General features: G+C 45.1%; 1 pseudogene; it reads right to left on the bottom strand.

The window, feature by feature from the left end:
- Window positions 1-1,032: 1,032 nt before the first annotated feature.
- On the bottom strand, window positions 1,033-2,992 carry LOC147441227 (uncharacterized; annotated as a pseudogene).
- Window positions 2,993-13,529: the final 10,537 nt, after the last annotated feature.

Below are 13,529 nucleotides of genomic sequence, written 5' to 3'. Positions count from 1 at the left end.
CAAGCACGCAATCATTTATGCATTTACTTGACCGTTAGAGTTCAAAACTCACATTCTAGACTCATAAAACAAACCAATCACTCATTGGATTTTAGATTATTGAACATTGTATCTAGAATCACTGAATAGATTTGCAAATTTTTCAATCAAAAACACCAGAATAATCTCGTAGAATGTAAATTTCCATTGAAATTGTCAAAAATTGCCAATGATCTAATTTCCTTTTCCAAATGCCACTAATCATGCAACATTTCATTTCCAAACATGCTTTTAATGCAGATACATCTTCAAATGATCAGATTTATTCTCAATTATGGAACTAGCAATACAAATAAGAAACTAACAATACTTCTTTTTAGTGTTATGAAATCGTTTAGAAATCAAGAAAAACTAACCAGTGAATTTTTAACGTTCACTTCCGAATGTACTTTTGCTTTCCGTCTCCGTCCGAAATCGAGCAGCGACTCCTCTCACTTTAACGTGAGTCACTCCGCAGCAAGATTTTAAAACTTGTTTTTTTATTTCACTCTTTCTTTCTCTCTCTCTTTCTACTGCAGCCAAAGGGGTCTCCTTCTCTCGCTCTCGGCTATTGCTCGCTACAAGGATTCATTCTCTCTCTATCTCTTGAACTCGGCACAGAGAGAAAATTCTCTCTCTTTCTGCTTCTACGCTACCTTGGCGACTCCATTCTCACGCACGCCTTGCCAACCTTGTGTTCCACTCACACACACACATACATACAGTCACATGCGGCCTAATCTCTCTCTGCAATCAGCACTACAGGCAGGCAACCCTCTCTTCCGTTCTCTCTCTGTGTCTCTACACAAAACTTAGGAAAATATAAGGCATCAACGTGAGTGTAAGCATGATATTCTGGTGCAAGCTTGTGCTTAAGAGGGAGAGGGATGATGCAGACATACCATAATAAAGAAGGAGTTCCTCAATGTATTGTGATTGAGAAAGACTAATGGTTTTGTGGATTGGATCGCGCGTCACTTGGATGCCCAAGAAATAAGACATCGGACCCTTGTCAGTGATGGGAAACTCTTGGGAAAGGCAATCTATGGCTTTCAAAATGATATGTTCGGAAGTGCCTTATAGAGGAATATCATCAACCAAGAGACCAAGTATGGCCATACCTTCAGCAGAACGCCAGATGTAAAGGTTATAGTCAATTTGAAGACGCTCCCAGCCACAGCCAATTAGGTACTCATGCATCCGCGTATACCATTGTCGAGCAGATTGCTTGAGACCATATATGGGCTTGTTGAGTTGGCACACATGATTTGGATAAGCTGGATTGGCGAAGTGGGGTGGCTGAAACATGTAGATGAGTTCGCACAGAACTCCATGAAGAAAAGCAGTTTTGATGTCGAGATGATGTAGCAGAAGATCGAACTTAGCTGCAATTGCGACTAGTAGGCGAAAAGCGGTCATGCCAAGGACAGGGGAATACGTGTCGAAATAATCGACGCCGTATTGCTGTGAGAAACCGCGAGCTACTAAACGAGCTTTGTACTGCTCGCCTGTGCCATTTGCATGATATTTTTTTCTTTAAGAGCCACTTACAGGAAATGATGTTATGATGCTGCGGTGGAGGCACCAAAGTCCATGTGTTTGCTTCTTCGAGAGCTTGGAGCTCTTCCATGATGGCTCCATGCCATAGAGTACTCTCACTTGAGGCTAGAGCATCTGCAATAGAGAGTGGGAGTGCATCTTCCAAGGGGTCGGGTGGTGCTGCTGTGATGCGCTCGTCGAGCATGACAGTGGAGAAAGCTGTCGCATTATAGATATCGTGGATGGAGCGGGTGCGAACACGGTGGCTGGAGGTAGCTTGATCCAGCTCAGGAGGATGTGGTGAGGAGCCATTTGATGAGGCAGTAGAGGGATAAGTGGCAGAAGCAGAGGACTGGGGTTCTATTTCATCCACATTAGAAGGTATGGGGATATGAGGAGGAGTGGCATGGGATTCTGGAGCGGGGACATGTGATGGCGAGGGTGGTGGTGTGGAAAGCCGAGCATATCTCGCTGGCTCGCGATAGGGAGCAATACGAAGGTAGTCAGGAGGGAGGCTCCTTTTGCGTGCAGTTTGATAAGTGCGCACCATACTGGGCGGCGGAGGTGATAAGAGGGCGCTTTGGGAGCTGGGAGGTCGCTGAAGTACAGGAGCCAATGAAGAGGGTGGAGAATGATGTTGATCAGCAGTAACTGGAAATGGAAGGAGGGCTTCGCCAAGAGGTGTAGGGGCTGGTGGAGCAGCAGGTCCAGCTACAGTCAAAGGAGATGCGCCATGATGTGGGAGAACAGTCGGGTGTGGGAGAAGAGGTACGCTTCTGGCTGAGGTGTGTGGGCGAGTTACACAAGGGAGAGGGAAGGCTACGCCATGAGGTGTAGGGGCTGGTGGGGCAGCAAGTAGAGCTACAGATGGAGGTGGAAAGGCAGCCGGGTGTGGGCTAAGAGGTGCTGTACTGGCTGAGGTGTCTTGGCGAGCAAGAGAAGGGAGAGCTGCACTATGATGAGCGTGACCATTGTGTTTAAGTAGGGGTGTGTAATTAAGAGGTGGAGGAAGCGCTGATTGTGGAGGTGGAGGTGGCCGTAATGTAGGAGGCAATATGGGCTTGAGTGTAGGTTGATGCGGGTGATTATGACCTTTTGAGAGAGATGATAAAGGGGCTGAATTTTGCGCTGAGTGAGCAGAACTGTGAGATGGAGGAGGTTCATGTGAAAGCTTATGCGGAGTATGAGATGAGGGTTTTACGGCTAATGAAAGAGTACCTGAGAGGACGTAATCTTCATCGAAAATGACCGAGCGGGTGAAGAAGAATTTGTTGGTAGCAGGATGATGAAGCCGGTATGCCTTCGATCCAAAGCGATCTCCGTAGCCCACAAAAATAGCACGATGTGCGTGTGGCGCGAGCTTCGATGGAGGTTGCGTGTTAAGAGCATAGGCAACGCAGCCGAAAATGCGTAGGTGACCAAGATGAGCAGGGTGGCCGAATTAACCAGAGTGTATATGGTGTGGTTAGCCGGTTGTGCGTAGACGGAATGCTATTTTGGAGATAGCATGCCGTAGCCGTAGCCTCCTCCCAGTTGCCTGGAGCATCATTGCACGTGCGGCTTCAAATAGTGTGCGATTTTTTCTTTCTGCGCGACCAATTTGTTGTGGGTGGTCAGCGATGGTGAACTGATGTTGTATGCCGGCTTGTTGACATAAGGTGGCAAAAGCTTGAGATTTGTATTCTCCGCCATTGTCGGTGCGAAGAATCTTGATGCACCTGTCAAGCTGATTCTCTACAAGTGCTTTAAATTGTTGAAAGTGTGAGATTGTAGCACCTTTCTCTGCTAGATAATATGTGAAGGTGTATTTTGTGAAATCATCAATGAAGGTCAACATGTACTTGTTGCCTGTGAGTGATGCGGTAGGCAGAGGGCCACATAGATCTGAGTGGATGAGCTCAAGAGGTACACTAGCACGTGATTGAGAGAGTGGGAATGGTGCATGATGTGCTTTTGCAAAGATGCAGCCTTCACAAAGCGTGATATGTGTGAGTTGCTTTGGCAGACCTAATGCTAGGCGGCGATGTGTGAGAGAGCGAAGCACATGTTGTGAAATGTGTCCTAAGCGAGAATGCCATTTGAGTATAGTGTCATGAGATGATGCAGGAACTGATGAGGCTAATGCATCTAGAGGTGCAGAGTTACCTATCGGGTAGAGGCGCCCAACCTTAGGAATATGGAGATTGTGGCGATGACCATCCTTTGCCTTGGCAGTAATGAAACATCAATTGGCGGTAAAATTGATGTTGATGCCGGTTTCAGTGAGTTCACTCACTGAAATGAGGTTCTTCTTGAGTCCTGGGACGAGGTAGACGTGAGAAATGACGATTTGGAGACCCGTGGGAAGAGTGATGTGGGCGTTCCCATAGGCCTTCGCAATCTGAATGCTATTATCACCCAAACAGACTTCTAGTGGGTGCTCAAGGTATGTGAGATGAGTGAGCCATTCAGCATGATATGTCATGTGATTAGTAGCTCCAGTATCAAGTAACCAAGAGTCTGAAAATGAGCTGTCTATAGTACTAGCATAAAGATGCATAGGATAGGGTGGTTGCTCTTCGTAAGTAGATATTTCAGCTTGAGGTATATCAGCATAATGAGCTTGGCTATTATAAGAAGTATAGTGTCGAGGCCCCCCTTGAGGGTACGATGAATAGTTATGAGAAGGTGCAGCAGAGTGGCGGAAGCTATTATGATTACCTTGTTGGCGCGGTTGTCGACAATCTTTATCGAGATGCCCAAACTTATTACAGTTTGTACATTGCTTTGGATTGGGATTTGATCTGCGTCCTCCTTGATGTTGGGGCTTTCTTGCCATGTTCTGATTATGCTGACGAGGTTGATTGAAGTTTCTTTTGCCATGATTCTGATGTTTATGATGTTTTGCCATTGTAATCAAGGCTGTAGTCTTTGATGATCCACTAGTTTGATCGCGAAGTGTCTCCTCTTGCTTGATCTTTGACACCAAATTTTGGATCTGCAGGTTTACCGAGGTGGCCTGCGTGGTAATAAAAGCTCGCCAAGAGGCAGGTAAGGCGGCTAAGAGAAGCATACTTTGCAGCTCTTCAGGGATGAGCAGCCCTGATATGATAAGTTCATCAAGAAATATCTGCCATGCTTCTACAAATTTAGAGGAAGACTGACCTTCAGACATGGTCGTGTTGACCAGTTTCTTGAGGAGAGAAACCTAGTAGACCAAGTCAGTATGCTCATAGTTCTTCTCGAAGAACTGGCAAATGGCATTGGCCGTCACCAATTTCTTCCCCATTTGGACTTGCCGATCTTGGCAATGGAGAATAAGCTCCATCATTGCACTGTTGTTTCTGCTTTCCCATGCAGAATAAAGATCGGTGATGCCCTGAGGGTCTTTCTCTTTGGGTAGGTGAGGTTGCTCGTCGATGCTCGATGTGACCTCCCAAAGTTGCAGCTGCTTGAGGTAGAGCTCCATCCTAAATTTCCACACTTGGTAATTTGAGCCATTGAGCTTGTTAGTGACATATCTCGGCTTATCGGTAGATGTAGATGATGAAGATGAAGCTTGCTCAGCCATCTTGCGAGGTTCTGGATTCCTCGAAGAGGGTGATAAATAGCTTCTAGTGTGGATTAATTAGGATAGAATGTAATTAGCGCTAAACTAAATATACTTAGGCTCTAAGTCGCTCTGATACCATGTAGAAACTTAAGCCTATAATAACAATTGCATAACAGAGGGAAGACAGAACTCTGATTAACAACTAGAAACTGAATACATTGATAATGATGGAATGGAGCGTGCAGCTCTTTATATACAGGTGGGGGTAAGTTAGCCCAAGAGTTGAGGGGAGCAATTCAAGGGAGTTGATCCAGGGAGAGATTGGGAGAGATTGAGGTAGCTGATTATGGGTGGTTCACCCTTCACCCAACAGTCACGTGGAAAGGGACTTTGACAATACACACTCAAGCAAATCGATACACAGACCTAGTGAAAACGTTCTCTCTCTCTCTCTCTCTCTCTCTCTCTCTCTCTCTCTCTCTCTCTCTCCTACTTTCTCTCTCTAAGTATCCAGCGCTAAACTTTCTCTCTCACTATCCTGTACTGTAGCGCTATCTCCAGGCTCCCTCTCTGGCTTCATCCATAGGCTCTCTCTCTCTCCTGTCGGCTCCTGCTCATGGCCTCGCTGCAAACAACGTGGCCCCCTCTTGCCCTCTCGGCTTGCTACGTCAGGGCAGCACCCACTCTCTCTCAGTACTCATACCTTGCCCACAACGGCGAGGACTCTCTCACCTTGCCCTCAGGCTCTGCACACCCAGTGCAGCCCTTCTCTTCCCCTCATGGGCTTGCCTCTCGGCCATCTCCCCATGCTCGTCTTCTCAGGTGCTCTTGCAGCACCCTCTCTTTTCTTATGATTCATCACCATTCCCTCTTATTCAGTATGCTTGCATGTCCATGGCGACCCTCTCTCTTACTCTCGCGACCCATCTCTCCCGGGTCTGCCTTCTGGTGACCTCGCGTCCTAACGGTTTCTCTCCTCACCCGCACATAGGTGCGACCTCTTCTCCTCGCTCTCGTTCATCTTCCTCACGACCTCCTCTCACTCTCACATGCTCTCCCTCTACACACACACAGACGTGACCTCTGGATTCCCGTCAATTGCTTGCTACCCTCTCTCCTCGTTTTCACTCAGAGACAAACTCTCTCTCTTCCTATGCTCTGCACACACAACAGCGCACGCAAGGGTAGCCCTCTTGGGCTCCCTTCTTCCCCACTCAGGTTCTCCCCTCTCGCTCTTGCGACCTCGCCTCCAGGCGGTTCCCCTCTCGTGACGGTTTCGGCGGTTCCCCTCTCGTGACGGTTTCGACCTGGCTCAATAACCATAAAAAAACTTTATTGCAATTTTTTTTATAAATACTTATAAGCTCTTATTCCCACTACACACAAAAAGTCGCTCTCGAAATCCTGTCCAGCAACCTCAACTCCGCTCTCATCGACTCTCTCGACCTCTTCTCATAAAACCTCATGGACTTGCACTACAGGGAAACCCTCTCTACATCTTCTTATCGATTCGAAAAATTATTTTGCAATGCAGTCATCAAGTGAGAAATCTATCCGACTTGGGATCGTCCTATGACTTCAATTTAACATATTATTTTACCATAGATATTTTATGCGAACGAGTCAGGAACTTCCACCTCTACCATGTCAACAGGCCATAGCTATTTCCCAAACACCCGTGTTAATAACGTAATGGTACTCAGCTAGAAAAGCAACTACCTACTTAAGACCGTACACCCACTTTCCTCGCAAATACTTGAGTTAAAATGCATCTCACTCATCAACCAACAATCAACATTTGCACACATTAATTAACATTTTTGTGATGATATGCAATTCAATATGCCTAAATGCACTTAGCATGCCCATGCAGAGCCCAAATTAATGTCAAAAGTTTACAATTTTGGTGTAGATTGATGGGTCTACAGTAGGGTAAAATAGGGATCCTCTACCTGTCGCCGCTAACAAACGGACTAATGACTAGGCTTTATCATCATTTAATATGGGGAGGTACTAGGGGATCGAGTAAAAGCTAGAATATTGGTAAGACTGCCAGATCCATCTCAATAGGGATCAAAAGGTGGGAAAATAGGGATTCAAAGGGGGACAGTCTGCAAAAGAGCAATGTGCATCAATGGAGCTTAAAAGACCTAAGGTTCAGCTCCATTAAGACTTCCATAGGCTAAGGTTCCAAAAATTGATTAAAAACTCCAATTGCCAAAAGTGGGAAAATTGGATGGTTATGGGAAGACTAAAAAGTCTTCCCACATCCCTAGGAAGGAGGGGGCAAGCCCTAAAGGTAGGGGAGGAGAGAGAAATACACACACACACACACACTCCCAAGCTCTCCCTTTACACAAAGGGAATAATGGACACATGGCAAGCTCCTAGCCCAAATGCCCGCTATCTCCCCTCAAATCCTATTGGATGGCCATAGAGGTGGACCAATGAGAATTAGGCTAGAGTAAAATTAGTCTAATCAATTTAAAAATGCTTGATAAAAGAACCAATAGAAATTAAGCTCCCTAGAAGACTATTGGACAGTTTACCAAGGGGTCTAGCAACCCAATGGCTTGCTTGGCTAGAAGACAAAAAGGTCCAATGAGAGTTTAAATAAATTATTTCAATTACCTAAAGATCTCACAAAAGGGAAAAGGGGGACACTTGTCACAAGACTATCAACAACTAGAGAGCTGGCATTTTTAGGCTAACTACACAACTCATGTGTTGAGCCAGAACTCCATCTCCTTCTCCAAGCATTGAGAAGAAGAGGTCTACACCAACAACTCTTGGGTATGGACTACAAATCCAACCAAGAGCCAAGCTTCAATGGCATGCTCATCTCCTCTACCATGCTAATTACTAAGTTAAGGTATTCTATAAGAGTGATTATGTGAGGAGAATACTTCTTTCTCGTAAGATACATCTTCTTCCTCTTCATCGTTCCTCATTCCCTGCTAGCTCTCACCATCTTTGAGGGTGTGTGAGGTCTGTTGGTTAAAGGCTAGTGTGCCCGGCTACCCATTGTTCGGCCGCCCATGTACAACAATTCTTTTACTCATTCATAATAGCTATATTCACAACTACACATTGCAGTGTGAGTACCACCCCGCCACACACGGTATCTATCTCCTTCTTCATGCTTGTTCTCTGCGTGTGTGATCTCCGATCCCAACAAGTGGTATCAAAGCTTGGTAGTGAGCGCATTAAGAGCTTCATCATTGTTGTTGAGTGTGCTGAAAATTGCTGCTACTTTATTGCTAATTTTTGGTTTTGTGCACACGCGCATTTCTAAAGAGCAGAAGGTTTTCCCGAGCTTGGCATTGGGAGGTTCAGCACTCCGCGAGTGTTTTCACCAGGTGTCTTGGGGTTTAACCCCCCTTTTAGAGCCATTCCTGCCATAAAAAATCCCATCCGAGCTACAGACTAGGAGTTGCGTTTTTTCAGCTCTCTTTGGTAGTTTTTTGCTACAGAGCTTCCATAGCCATTACAGGTGCCATTGCTGCAGTGTCTTCCACTTACGTGAGCCCATGTCTCATTTGAGAGTGTGTAGCCTCTTCTTAGAGTGGCCTCATACACACAGATAGAGTGGGAGTTTGGCGGCATTGTCCTCGTCGATTACAGGTACAGATACAGGTGCAGGTGCAGGTACAAGTACAGGTACAGGTTACAGGGAGCTTTCGATACAGGTTTCTTCTGTGGTTACAGAACATGTATTTTGACTGCGGGACAACCATGTATATGGTTGTGGTTTGAGAGGGAGCTTCTACTTTTCTGGGCAGTCGGTTTATGCATGTCCTTGAGCTACAGGTTTACATCATCTATGTATGTTGATGGATGTGGATATGGCAGTTTGACACACACTCTTTATGCATGATATTGTGGAGATTTGGTTCACTTATACATAGAGTGGGTTTGCTCTTGCATGCAGTGTTGCCGTTTGAGTATAGACAGGTACTTGGTTGACAGTAGAGATTGGGTTTCGTTGAGCTTGTGCATTGGTTATATGCTCATTTGGATCCATTTATGCTCACAAATTTGTGTAAGCTTGGTCAGCCTATGTCTCTATTGTGGTTATTCAGACATGGAGTATGTTTATGCCTCTATGTGACAGCTCATTGTTGATGCATTTTGTGTCACGGTTTTTCTAGGCCGGTTGAGTTACAGGTGTCACAAGTTTATGCATTTGTTTGTGGATTTCTACGTATATTTTTGACCATATTATGGGCTGATTTATACTCTATGCCTTTGCTCTTTGATGGAGCAGCAGGTGTTGTCAGATTTGCAACACTACTTTGTTGTGGCAGTTTGTTGGTTGGCTAGAGGTTTCTCATTATTGCATTCATGTTGTAATGGGAACTAAAGAGGACATAGTTTTCAATATTAAGAAGTTGGATGGTGCTAACTTCTCATATTGGAAAGGTCAAATTTGGGATGTCTTGGTGCAGAAGAAACATATTAGACCTCTAAAGTTGCAGGGTAGAAAATTACGTTTGAGGACAATGTAAAAGCTACGTTTTTACTTGTCATGTTGCTTGAGTCCTGGGACACATTTAGGACAACCATAAGTAACTCGGTTCCTACAGATGAGTTGACAAGTACTAATGTGGAGTCTAATCTTCTCATGAAAGAGATCAATCGGAACAATAATGCAGGTAGTAAGTGTTGTGGTTGTCAGAGGCAGGACTATGGACAAGTATAAGTCCAACATGGGTAAGTCTAGAAGCAAGTCCCGTGCAAGCACAAGTAAAAAGGATGTGGAATTTTTTCATTGTGGTAGAAAAGGCCATTTCAGAAAGGATTGCTACAAGTGGAAAAGGGAAAATAGAGATGGTAAGAAGAAAGACCATGATGCTAAGGACAAGACTAAGTCCAATGTCAAGATTGAGGAGTTGAATGCAACACAGGGAGAGTGTATCTCTCAAGATGACCATGTATGTGCTCCGACTAGTTCTACTAGTGAAGATCTTGGTGATGTGTTGCTTGCGTCCTCTTTTGATGATGCTTTTCTTCTCACTCCTGAGAGTAGTATGCCTATGGATTGGGTCATTGACAGTGGTGCTTCTTTTCACGTTATGCCTCATAGGTCGTGGTTTCATGACTATGATGCTTCGAGCACATGTACTGTCAGGATTGCCGATGGGCTTCTATGCAGATTCATGGCATTGGGGATATTCATTTGGCTATGCCAAACTCTACCACATTTGTCTTGCAGTGTGTGCGTCATGTGCCGGCTCTTGCAAAAAGCTTGATTATGTGGGTCAATTGGATTCACTTGGTTTCAATGTATTCTTTGGTGACGGAGGTTGGAAGCTCACTAAGTGAAGCCTTGTTTTGGTTAAAGGTGCTAAGAGGAATACGTTGTATTCCCTTTGTGTAGCTAGTGTGGCTGATCACATTGTGGGGATCACTGAGCAACCTCCTGCTTCTTTATGACATCAGTGTTTGGGGCATATGTCACTGAAAGGTTTGAAGTTGTTGGCACTTGCGAACTACATTCCCATTTTAGATTTTGGTGGCTTTGAGTTTTGTGAGCATTGCCTTTATGGTCGACATGCTCGGTCTTTTCATAAGAAGAGTGTTCCACACCGATCTTTGGAAAAGCTAGCTTTGGTGCATAGTGATGTATGTGGGCCGATGCCTAACGCTTCTCTTGGAGGTGCTATGTACTTTGTTACGTTCATTGATGATGCTAGTAGGAAGGTATGGGCATACCCCATTCGTAAGAAGGATATGGTGTTTGATGTATTCAAGCAATGGTTGGCTCTTGTTGAAAACCAATCAGGTTGTAAGTTAAAGTGCTTACGTATGGACAATGGGGGTGAATTTATGTCTCATGCTTTCACTACGTTATGTGTTGAGAAGGGTATATGGCGTAATCTTAGTGCTCCCTATACACCTCCTCAAAATGGTGTGGCAGAGCGTATGAACATGACTATACAGGAGAAAGTCCGTAGTATGATTTCTATGGCTGGTTTGTTAGATGCTTTTTGGGCTGAAGCAGTTGCCACTTTTGTGCATTTGATAAATCGTTCACCTAGTGTTCCTTTGGGCTTCAAAGTGCCTGAAGAGGTATGGACAAGTTTGCCACCTTTGTATGGTCATCTTCATGTTTTTGGTTGTGAAGCTTATGTACATGCACCTAAGGAAAAACGTAGAAAATTGGATCCAAAAAGCAAGAGATGTATCTTGTTGGGTTATGGTAGCTCTGGTGAGATGGGGTTATCGATTGCGGGGTCCTATTGACAGAAAGATTGTGTGCAGCCATGATGTTGTTTTTCATGAGAACTCTATGTATAAAGCATCACCGCAAATGGTTGAGGTTCGGCGTGTGATATTTGAGGAGGATGGTCATCGGTATGATGGTCCCATGGCTGCTCATGGGCAACCCATTGACCCTCAGGTGGGAGATCAGCACTTGTTGGGAGACCATGTAGATGCGCGACAGCCAGATGCACCTCTTGCACAAGTTTTGAGGCATTCAGAGGGGCATGCGAGACATCCTCAGTGTTTTGTGCCTTTTATGGATTATGTATTGTTGATTGTTGCGGGGATCCATCATGTTGTGATGAGGCCATGTCTAGTGTTGACAAGCTCAAGTGGGAGAAGGCTATGCAGTCAGAGATGGATTCGTTGATCCAAAATGATACGTGGGAGCGTAATTACTCCTTTTCCAGAGGGTAAGACAGCACTGGCATGCAAGTGAGTTTACAAGATAAAATTGTGTTCAACGGATGCAAAGCCTAGGTACAAGGCAAGGCTTGATGCTAAAGGATTCAAGCAACATAAGGGCATTGATTTTGATGAGATCTTCTCCCCAGTGGTGGTGAAGATATCTACTTTGCATGTGCTTTCTTTGGTAGCTACAAAAGACATGGAGTTGAAGCAAATGGATGTAAAGACATCTTTCTTACGTCCGGACTTGCATGAGGATTTGTACATGGAGCAACCAAGTGGGTTTGTTGTTCATGGTTCAAAGAAGATGGTATGCCGGCTTCTTAAAACCTTGTATGGGCTGAAGCTATCATCTCGTGAATGGTATCGTAAGTTTGATGCATTCATGAGTTCAGAGGGCTATATACACAGTCATGAGGACCCATGCCTCTATACTCGCAAGGCTGCAGATGGCACTCTCATTGTTTTGGTTTTGTATGTGGATGACATGGTGATCGCAGGGAAGTATATTTTTGAAGTGGATGCCTTGAAACATGGGCTAATGAGACCTTCGCCATGAAGGATCTCGGGGATGCAAGTCATATCTTGGGTATGCGGATCACTCGTGATCGTTCTCGTAGTGTGATCTTTCTTAGTCAGAAAGAGTACATTGACATGGTGCTTGAGCGGTTTTCATATGGAAGGGGGGAAGGCCATTAGTACCCCATTGCCTCCATATGTAAAACTCAGCCATGATGACTGCCCTCAGATAGATTTGGAGACTATAGAGATGTCTCAGATTCCCTATGCGTCAGCTGTTGGTTCCTTGATGTATGCCATGGTGGCTACGCGCCCAGATCTTTCTCATGTAGTTGGTGTGGTTAACAGGTACATGTCTAACCCGGGCAAGCGTCATTGGGATGCACTGAGAGGTATTCTCAAATACTTGAGAAGGACTTCAGAGTTGTCCCTATGTTATGGTGAGAAGGATATGTCTATTTGTGGATATACAGATTCAAACTATGCAGGGTCAGTGGACTAGAGAAAGTCTACTAGTGGCTATGTATTCACAGTTGCAGGTGGACTGGTTTTGTGTGGATCATGTTTACAGCCATGCGTTGCTTTGAGCACTACACAGGCTGAATATATGGCTGCCACTGAGGCTGCCAAGGAGGCCGTATGGCTCTCATGACTAGTGGGAGATCTTGGTATGGCTGGTGATGCTCTGATGCTACATTGTGATAGCCAGAGTGCCATAGAGTTGGCACGGAATCCTGTCTTCCATGCGAAGACAAAGCACATTGAGGTGAGGTATCGCTTCATACGAGAGGTGCTAGAGGACAAGCGCATAGAGCTTGTCAAGGTACACACTGATGATAACCCTATTGACCTACTCACGAAGTCATTAGCCTCACAACAGTTTTCACACTGCAGTTTGTTGATGGGTATGGCTTGACTTCTTTTGCTGTACTTTGGCCACTTTAAAGGCACACTGCCTTTAAGTGGGAGATTGTTGGGTTAAAGGCCAGTGTGCCCGCGGCGGCTGCCCGTTGTTTAGTCGCCCATGTACAACCATTATTTTACTCATTGATAATAACTATACTCACAACTGCACATTGTAGTGTGAGTACCGCCCCTCCAGACACCGTGTCTATCTCCTTCTTCGTGCTTGCTCTCTACATGTGTGCTCTCTGATACCAACAAGATCTTGGGACTGAGGCTAGGCCCACTAGGTGTGTTTTTCAAGCATAATTCGGTGCATGAAGCTTCCATGTTCATTGCACCA

The sequence above is a fragment of the Adiantum capillus-veneris genome, chromosome 15 (genome assembly GCF_014529385.1).
Source record: "Adiantum capillus-veneris isolate H3 chromosome 15, ASM1452938v2, whole genome shotgun sequence".
In the NCBI taxonomy this organism is placed as follows: Eukaryota; Viridiplantae; Streptophyta; class Polypodiopsida; order Polypodiales; family Pteridaceae; genus Adiantum; species Adiantum capillus-veneris.
Note: the sequence above shows the minus strand (reverse complement) of the source record. Positions and strands in the feature narration are given on the sequence as shown.